The sequence below is a fragment of the Euleptes europaea genome, chromosome 11 (genome assembly GCF_029931775.1).
Source record: "Euleptes europaea isolate rEulEur1 chromosome 11, rEulEur1.hap1, whole genome shotgun sequence".
Lineage (NCBI taxonomy): Eukaryota > Metazoa > Chordata > Lepidosauria > Squamata > Sphaerodactylidae > Euleptes > Euleptes europaea.
In genome coordinates, this window is record NC_079322.1 from 50,269,188 (window position 1) to 50,279,529 (window position 10,342).

General features: G+C 46.0%; 1 non-coding gene across 1 annotated transcript; it reads right to left on the reverse strand.

Moving 5' to 3' along the window:
• Window positions 1-3,507: 3,507 nt before the first annotated feature.
• TRNAV-GAC (transfer RNA valine (anticodon GAC)) lies at window positions 3,508-3,579 on the reverse strand. Its single transcript has one exon. It is a non-coding gene; the product is annotated as a tRNA-Val (tRNA).
• Between the last annotated feature and the right edge of the window lie 6,763 nt (window positions 3,580-10,342).

The window sequence follows — 10,342 nt, forward strand, 5'->3', positions numbered from 1 at the left end:
CGGTACAGAGAATCAGCCCTGGTCCATTTGCCCCATAGTGTCTGCCACAAATTACTTGACAGGGTTGACCAAAGTTATGAACTGCTAACGTCATGGTAGAGTTCCCATATATTTCAACCAGACCTTTATAACAGAGAGAATGGGATGGTTTCATATAAAGGAAATTTTGCCTGAGCAGCTGCTTACCAATGCTGTCCTGTTACGTAGAAGAGGGATCCAACCTTTGGGGGTAAAAAGCTGGGAACAAGGAAGGCCATTAATTTCTCCTCAGTTCTCTTGTTCTTGCAGGCTGTAACTTGCTTGCAGACTCAGAAGGAAAAAATGAGGCAAGGATCAGTAACAAAGTCTGCTTGAAAATTCTGCTCTCTCCCACTAAGCTTTATAACTTCACAAACAATATCTCCATTGATAGATTTGCTGTGTCACTCCTATGCCTCCCCTGGTAATTTTTTGCTGCATTTTTTTTTGCCTCGTAAACAGTGTTAATATATGTTATAATTATAACTCTTTTAGGGTGTTTCCTCTCAGAACATGCTTGAAGCATCTAATATTACCTAAGGGAGAGCTGGAATAGGAGGGATAGAGGTGTTCTGGGCACGCTAATCTGGAAGAACATTGTTAGAATGCACAGCTTAGCAGAACCAGGGAAGTCTGAAGTGAGGGTAAAGGCACCTCGGGCCACATTGTCAGGGGCAGATTGGGAAGTTTAGTCGGCCCCGGAGGAAGCCAAGCTGAAAGAGCCTAGTGGCACCTATAAGGGCCACTCAGCTCAGACCTAGCCAGCACCACCAATGCCTCCTCCGGTACTGCTGCTGGCTAGTGGTGGTGGTGTGGGAAGAGGCAACCAGTCAACTGCCGTGGGTCATTGTTGATGCTGATGGGTTTAAGCCAAGAGGCCCTTGTGCTAGGGCAGAGCTACTGGGGCTTGCCTCTGCTTTCTCCCACCTGCCAGCTGCCTTGCAGGGCTTTGGCCCACTGGGAACCTTCAGTGTAAGTTAAACGGGCAAGCTGGTATATGAACTCCTGCTGCGTAAGCTACATCGAAGAGAATGAGAGTGGAATATTGGCTATCGTTGCCATAACTCTATAAACACATGGCACGCTTTCCCTTTTCAGAACTGCTGGTAGGAACTAGGGTTGCCAACCTCCAGGTGGCTCACAAAAAAAATGACAGCCACTATGACCAAAGGTAAATATATGTATGTTATATATGTATTTAAGAGCCCCATGGCGCAGAGTGGTAAACTGCAGTACTGCAGTTCAAGCTCTGCTCATGACCTGAGTTCGATCCCAACGGAAGTTGGTTTCAGGTAGCCGGCTGGTGTTTGCACAGGGAACCTTCGCCTATTAAAATATGCATTAGCAATAACATAAGAAATCATCAGGTAATATATATCACAAAGAATCATCAAATAGAATGCAAAAGTACATCGTACAACCCCAAAGTTCCTGCATCACAATTGCAGCCTGCTCAGCATAAACAAGAAAACTACTGCATCATCTGTGCTAAAGCCATAATGTCCCACAGCAGCTTCTCCTGGCGCCCAGCAGCAAGTGAAGAAAGTTGCCTACTACCGGCTTGTGATAACGTCAAGCTAAGCAAGCAGCATGTAAGATGAGTAGCCAATAAATTTGAAGTCTTGCCGGCCGTTCATGAAGCAATTAACAAGGCTGATAAGAATGGCAATAAATTGAAGTCACCATGCATGGAGCTGGCAGAAGCAGCCCCCAAAAGTGCCAAGGCTGCCTAATAATTAATTACGGAGCAGCAAAAGGGTGAGGGAGGAATCCGGTACTTCCCCTTTCACATCTTTCTTCAGTCACACCTCTTTATGATATCATTCAAGATCAATCCATACAAATTCCAAAGGAGACAGTACTTAACGCTCTTCCATCTAGCATACTATGCCCATATGCCAGGTGGTGGCTGAAGATCTCCTGTTATTACAACTGATCTCCAGGTGACAGAGATCAGTTCCCCTGGAGAAAATGGCCATTTTGCAAGGTGGACTCTATGGCATTATACCCACTGAAGTCCCTCCCGTCCCCCTTCCCTGCCCTCCTCAGGCTCTACCCCTATAATCTCCAGGTGTTTCCCAACCCAGAGCTGGCAATCCTAGTAGAAACCCCATACATGTATCAATCATGCCCATCCATGGTTTCATCCATGGTTACTCACTCTTCTTTCATATTGCCCAGTTAATTAATTCCATTCTGCCTTCTGAATGTTGTTTGATTTGAAAACCGGCCCAAAGGGTAAATTGCATTTCATTTCTCTGTTCCTGGAGCTTCTATTTGCCTCTGCCTTCTCCCTCGACACTTCTGCCAGAATAGCATGACACACTCATCTACTGCCTTGATGAAAAGTTACATACACAAACATCAGAAACATAGAATTATGTCTATATGAAGAAAGCAGCAAATTGAAGCCTATCCAAAAGTCATCCTATGTGGCCCAGAGCTCTGCTGCTGACACAGATCAAAGCAGAGGGCTGTTCTTACAGAGAGTCAGGTCTGGCATCAGCATAGCATGATACAAGGCAGCTGCCAGGGTACAACTAGAAGAAGAAGAGTTGTTTTTTATATGCCGACTTTCTCTACCACTTAAGGGAGTCTCAAACCAGCTTACAATCACCTTCCCCGCCCTATAACAGACACCCTGTGAAGTAAGTAGGGCTGAGAGAGCTGTGACTAGCCCAAGGTCACCCAGCTGGCTTCGTGTGGAGGAGTGGGGAAACAGATCCAGTTCACCAGATTAGTGTCCGTTGCTCATGTGGAGGAGTGGGGAATCAAACCCAGTTCTCCAGGTCAGAGTCCACCGCTCCAAACCACCACTCTTAACCACTACACCATGCTGGCGCTCTACTAGCACCATCTAGTTCTGTCAAGAGTTTGGATGTTGCGTTAGTTGCCTCCTTTTCTATGGAAAGGCAGGTTTCCATTGTTGTCCAGACAGCCTTCTACTATCTACGGCGAGCCTGGCAACTAGCCCTCTACCTGTCCCGCTCTGACCTTGCCACAGTGATCCACGTAACGGTCACCTCCAGGCTTGATTAGTGTAACTCGCTCTACGCAGGGCTGCCCATGAAGCTGCTTTGGAAGCTCCAGCTGGTCCAAAATGCTGCTGCCTGGGTCCTTATGAGGCCACTTTGGAGGGTATATATTACACCAGTACTCTGCCAGCTGCACTGGCCCCAAATTTTGAACACATGAAGCTCCCTTATACTGAATCAGACCGAATCAGAATAAATCATAAGGTGGCATCTTGGCCATCTTCTGGTCACTGGGTATGTGTGTGTGTGTGTGTGGGGGGGAGATAGTTGTGAATGTCCTTCATTGTGCAGGGGGTTGGACTAGATGACCCTGGAGGTCCCTTCCAACTCTATGATTCTATGATGCTAGACCCTTGGTCCATCAGAGTCAGTATTGTCTACTCAGACTGGCAGCGGCTCTCCAGTGTCTCAGGCTGAGATCTTTCACATCATCTACTTGCCTGGTCCCTTTAACTGGGGGTGCTGGGGATTGAACCTAGGACCTTCTGCATGTCAAGCAGATGCTCTACCACTGAGCCACATCCCCTCCCCTATTTTGTTTAAATATTATCATTCCTAACTGTACAAGTTCAATCACAAAAGCTGGAAAACCAGGCCATCAACTGACAAGACACAGGTCTCTGTCTACTATGTGCTTTCCCCAGATATGTAGAAAAACATGGTCATCGGGCCATTTTGAAGTCTTATTTTGTGTGTGTGAATTTATAGAGGACTAAATATGCCCCAGGAGGCCTGGAATGCTGAGAACACTGAGAGTCAATTAAAGGAATTGGGGTGGAAATTAGCCCATTCATGCCTCCATGAGTAGAGATTCCAGGAAAGGAAGATTAGGGGAGGATTTCCAAATTGTTCCCTGTACAGAATTCTTTGTGGGTTCCCTCCTTGTTTCTTCTAATTGCATATTTCATAGTTTAGCACTTACTACAATGACAGCAAACTGGGTTCATCTGTAGATAAAGTTGATGTTTCTGCATACCTGGGACTTCCTAGGTTATGGGGAAGAATATATGTTCATTTAAAAATCCAACCTCCTTGCCCACCAGCGGCTGAACATGCTCATTACCTTTGGAATGCTGAGGGTAGTTAAAGGTGAAAAAACACAGAGGAAGATGGGGGGAAATTGGCATTCCCAATCTCTTGAGTGCTTGTGATCTCCTGGAGAGGGAGAAGTGGGGCAGGAGGGAAGGAATTTCTCAATTGTGATTCTTCCCCCTGCAGTTCCTCCCATCTCTCATGAAGCTGCCTTATACTGAATCAGACCCTTGGTCCATCAAAGTCAGTATTGTCTACTCAGACAGGCAGCGGCTCTACCGGGTCTCAGACAGTGGTCGTTCACATCACCTACCTGCCTCACCTCTTTAACTGGAGATGCCAGGGATTGAAGCTGGGACCTTCTGCATGCCAAGCAGATGCTCTACAAACTAAGCCACAGCCCCTCCCCTTTCTCTCTTTCTTCTTATAGTGGATTGTTGAGTGCCTATCAATAGGGCAGTGGGGACAGGACACCCATAGACAAGGTAGAAACCTCTGCATGTTCAGGGGAATTGGGAGGTATGCAGAAAAAAATATTGCTTTGTAAATTATAAAAGGACACACACACTTCCTCACCTACATAAATGGCCTGACAAGGATTCACCATTCTCCTTGATCCCTAAGAAGCACAGAATGTTGAGGGCATTTGTCCTTCACTGTCAGTGAAGGTGGGGATAGTGAGATGGTGAAACCATAATATCCTAGAGGGGGAGAACTGAGTCAGGGGTTTATAACCTTCACAATGCCTTTATTGTTTATAACCTCCACAATGCCTTTGCTGGCTTAAATAGCTATATATAATAAGCAACTATGTGTAGCGACTGAGTGGGCTTAGTCAGTAGAAGTGCTTTCCACCGTGCGAGGAAGGCTGCACCCCAAAATGAACCATTGCTCATTCAGAGCATAGTCCCAAGCCATGAACTTAGAAGGGTGTAACTTTGCTCAGGATGGCGCTGTTAATGTGCCACGCAATCGACACGCAGGTGTAAATAAAATTGCCTGTTGGCTAGCACTAATCCCGAGCTAGGCAGGAAGGCAAAAGACTTCGTCAAAACTTGGCTTTGCCCCAGCCCGGTGGCAACATCCCACCCAAGGAAGTCTCTACCTTCCCATGCTGTTCTGCTCATCTGCCTGGCAGCTCACCGTTTCACAGCTCAGTTTTATCTCCAAATCATTTGCTCGAGAGCCTACCCGGTGGTTAAGCTGGTGCATTTGGAACGGGATGCTAACCGCTGGAGTCTATAAAAGCCAAATCTCTTTTAAAACATTGTGGGAACTTGACAAAAATATCCAAGGGGTATAAATTATTCCTTTGGGGCACAATGTTAACGTCCCGCCGTCTTGCTGGAGCCACTGTGGTACAGCTGCATTTCTCAGAAAAAAGGAAGGGCTAGAGAAGATGGGTGGGGCCTCGACAGCTGTCACTGGTACAGAAGACTGTCGCCAGTGCTGTACAGAACAGGGCAGATGAAGGTAAAAGGAGAGCATATAATTCTTTTCCAGAAGAAAGCACAGATCACTTCCAAAAATAGTGCAGAGAGACAGACTCCACAGAAACGGTGTTTGCACAGTAGTTAAAGGAAGACCCTGCTTCAAATCGGAGCTAGTGCCATATCCAGCATGGTGTAGTGGTTAAGAGCAATGGTTTGGAGCAGGGGACTCTGATCTGGAGAACTGGGTTGGTTTCCCCACTCCTACACATGAAGCCAGCTGGGTGGCCTTGGGCTAGTCACACTCTCTCAGCCCTACCTACCTCACAGGGTGTCTGTTGTGGGGAGGGGAAGGGAAGGTGATTGTAAGCCGGTTTGATTCTTCCTTAAGTGGTAGAGAATAAAAACCAACTCTTCTTCTTCTTCCTGTATCTTAGAAGACCCCACTTCAAATCAGAGCCAGTGTAGTAGTTAGAGTGTAATACTAGGACTGGAGATGTAAAGGTTCAAGTTCCTTCCCCCCCACAACCATGAAGCTCACTGTTATCCTTGTGCCAGTCATTCTCTCTCAGTCTAGCCTACCTGGTAGGACTGCTATGAAAATAAAATGAAGGGAGAACTATGTATGCTATGCTGAACTCCTTGGGGGAAGGGTAGGACAAACCCTTAATTAATCCATATATCATTTTACTGAGTTGCTTTCAGAAAGCTAGAACGTCTCTGCACCTTAGCTCATCATCACCTTTTAGACAGGGATAAGAGAAGAAGGCTACCATCCAGGAATGTTTGTGTGTGTAAAGTGCCGTCAAGTCGTAGCCGATTTATGGCGACCCCTTTTGGGGTTTTCAGGGCAAGAAACTAACAGAGATGGTTTGCCAGTGCCTTCCTCTACACAGCATCCCTGGTATTCCCATCCAAATACTAACCAAATACTAACTGCTTAGCTTCTGAGATCTGACAAGATCAGGCTAGCCTGGGCCATCCAGGTCAGGGCCCAGGAATGTTTATTTATCTATTTATTTACTTCATTTACATCACTCCTTTCTCCCACCATTCTTGTGTCCTAGCAAACTTACATGGGGATTCAGACCTGGTTCTCTCCAATCCTAGTCCAACACTCTACCCACTCTATAGACTTGCCAACCTCCAGGTAGTGGCTGGAGATCTCCTGCTATTACAACTGATCAGCTGATAGTGATCAGTTCACCAGGAGAAAATGGCCGCTTTGGCAATTGGACTCTATGGCATTGAAGTCCTTCCCCAAACCCTGCCCTCCTCAGGCTCTGCCCCATAAAACTCCCACCAGTGGCAAAGAGGGACCTGGCAACCTTAGTGCCTTCTTATCACTGAATAAAGTGGCACCTAGGCCAGCGATGGAGCAAACATGCTGGCGCCAGGAAGCCACACCATTGTGCGGGGCTCTGCCGCCAGCGCTGCTACACCAACAGCGAAATCCCTGAAGTGGGAGCCCACACCAGCATGAGGAGGGTGTTCCCAGGGTGTTCCTGGGGGCAAAGCTGTCTTTAAGCAGCTTCCTAACCCCTTTGGACTCAGGAACACCCCTTCGAGCTGTTGCGTGGCTATGCCACTTTTTTGGGTGGCATAGTCTCGCTATTTTCAATGGGGGCATTTCCCCTTTTTTATTTTTAAACATCCTTGTGGTGGGCGGGAAGCCTCTGTGGAGATGGTGCAGCTGCACCGCTCCTGGTCACTGCTTAACTGCCCCCCCTTCAGGAATGAGCTGCCCCTGACAGAGACACACCATAATCAACTTTGCAGGTCCATCTCTTGTTGGGTCTTCCTCTTTTCCTGCTGCCCTCAACTTTTCCTAGCATGACTGTCTTTTCTAGTGACTCTTGCTTTCTCATAATGTGACCAAAATACGACAGCCTCAGTTTAGTCATTTTAGCTTATAACCCACTGATTTTTTTTTTGGCAGTCCATGATATCTGTAACACTCTCCTCCAACACCACATTTCAAAGGAGTCTACTTTCTTCCTGTGATTCGAGTGGGAAACCCCAAATACTTTCACTGATGGAAAACAGAAAGGTCAGGTGGGGAAAGAGGGCATTTCTCATCCTCTAGCTCTTCCTCAGGACCAGGAACCATGGAAATGTGGGTGATATCTCTCCACCCTACATTCTTTTCAACTGAACAAGAACTCAAATGCACATCCAAGAATGTATCAGGGACTGTGGCTTTGGGTTTGTATTCAGTGGTGTCTTCCATTGCCCGAGGTATTACGTATTTACCTAATTTATACCCAGCCTTTCTTTCCATTGGGGACCCAACATGGCTTACCTCTGCTCCATTTTGATGAATCTCATGGTGCCTTCAAAGACTGTGGACATGGTTCCATTATGCCTCCCTGAATCATTTTCTCCTCCAATAACAAGTATTCACCAATCATATTTGTAAGAAAGGGCAAATTTTACCTTGGTGGGTCTGTTGCATGCTTTGGAAGACCATGGAATCTGTCCCCTTTTTCATCACAGCCGTGGTCCTTATCAGTTAATTGGAGCCAGTCTGCTATTCCAGACAACATTTCATTATTTCATAATTAGTTGTAAGTCTTGGAGAAAGTAGTCCCACCATAAGAAACAAGGGTTTCTTTCAGGAAGTGGCTCTGTTCTTCAAACTAAAAAATGTCTGAAGCTTGGCTGAAGTCCTCTGTAAGCTGACTGACTATGAGTATTGATAAAACCACCCTATCACTTTCATCACTGTTATAACGATGCACCAATATCCTTTTAGAGTAGGCTGGCCAACCTCCAAGTACTAGCTGGAGATCTCCTGCTATTACAACTGATCTCCAGCTAACAGAGATCAGTTCACCTGGAGAAAATGGCCGCTTTGGCAATTGGACTCTATGGCATTGAAGTCCCTCCCCTCCCAAACCCTGCCCTCCTCAGACTCCGCCCCCAAAGACCTCCCGCTGGTGGTGAAGAGGGACCTGGCAACCCTACTTTAGAGAAAAGGAACTGCTGAAGCCAACGAGGCCTGCAAGAGCAGCAGAAGCAACAACCTGATAAACGTCTTGCAATGTTACGTGTCAACCCAGCCATCCTCTGCATAAAACCAGAATGCTTCCAATGTGCCTCTTTAAAGGACAGTGCAAAATATTAGGCATTGTTAGAACAACGTGATCTCTCAGCAGATGCCGTGGCTCCATTGTGACCCTGTGGAAGCATATTTGTGGTCAAGTTTCTTTCTGCTTCGCCTTTTAAAATTAACTTCAAAGTGACCGGGGACCAGTCCCTTAAAGATCATGCTCTGTGCTCATAAAGTTATAAAAGAAGGCCCGAGAAGAGAAACATTCACATTTCCCAAAGGAAGGTGCAGTATCTGCATCAGCAAACATATCATTTTAAAAGCTCCCTGATGGATCATGTATCACCCTGAGTTGCAAGTGCAGTCAAGGGTATGTATTCAAGGAAAATATACACACAAATACACAATGAAACCTATAGACGGAGAGCCTCATATTACATTGCAGGCCTCTGTGTTGGTTTTCTGTTCCGCATGGAATGAACTGTATTGTTCCATGATCCCCATGAGGAATCCCCAAGTTGTTCCAGAGAAGCTTTCCAGGGTAAATTTCTTTTAAAGGAAAGAGAGAGCCAGAGTTTTAAATGGCATGTCATAATTATTTATCTGTTTGCAGTCTCCCTTCTATGTGCACAGATATGAAACTTGAGGAATGGTGAAGGGGCTGAGCAGGAATGGTGAGGACATCTATCAATAACAGATTTACTTCCTTGCATTTTTTTTGTTTCTTTTGTTATTGTATTTTCAGTTTCATAATTCTATTTCATTATTTTTTGCCATTGGCATCAATGGAAGAAGACCACCACCATCCCTCATCTTGGGTGATCTTCATGGTCTTCCATTAGGGTTGCCAACCTCCAGGTGGTGGCTGGAGATCTCCCACTATTACAACTTATCTCCAGGTGACAGAGATCAGTTCCCCTGGAGAAAATGGCCGCTTTGGCAATGGGACTCTATGGCATTGAAGTCCCACCCCTCTCCAAACCCTGCCCTATTCAGGCTCCACCCCCCCCAAAAATCACCAGGTATTTCCTAACCCGGGGCAGGCGACCCTATCTTTCATCCATACTTTGAAGTTTATACTTTATACTTTGTTATACTTTGCTTTGACGCACTTTTGACGTATGTAGGATTGCCGCTTGTTGCTTATTTATTTACGATATGTTTAAGAAATACTCATTGAACTGCAAAAAAGCACCACTTTAACACTTTACAAGGACTGTTTTTTTAATAAGGAACGGTTAGATTATATTACAGCATTCTGTTAAAGTCTTGGGATATGTTCCTTATTTTGCAGCACTTCTGGTGGCAATCCAAGGATTTGGCGACCCTAGATTTGCTGTAGTGACTTTAAGAGTTTGTGCATTCTTAAGAGCTAAATCATGCATTTTGACCTGCATGCTTTTGTTCCCTCTGCCAGAACAGCCTGTATGTTGCAGGCAATTTAATTGTGCATGCATTCCCTGTTAGGTAGGTTCTGGCGTTTGTTTGCATATGCACATTCCCCGGCTGCTCGGGTAGCTTTTTTTCTGCAGGCATTTTGTGGGATATTCAGATTAGGAGGAGAATAACGACAGCCACACCGGCTTGTTGGGATGTATCTGAAATAGCAATTTCACTCGCAGCACCAATGTTTCCTGTCAGACCACACAGGTAGAGGCCGCAGAGGGTGGCGGAAAGCCCAGTTTATGAACAGGCAAGGAAGGAAAGGCGGTCTGGTGTCTGCTCCTGCCATTCTTTCCCCCCAGAGTGCTTCAGAATTTGAAAACCAATTTGAA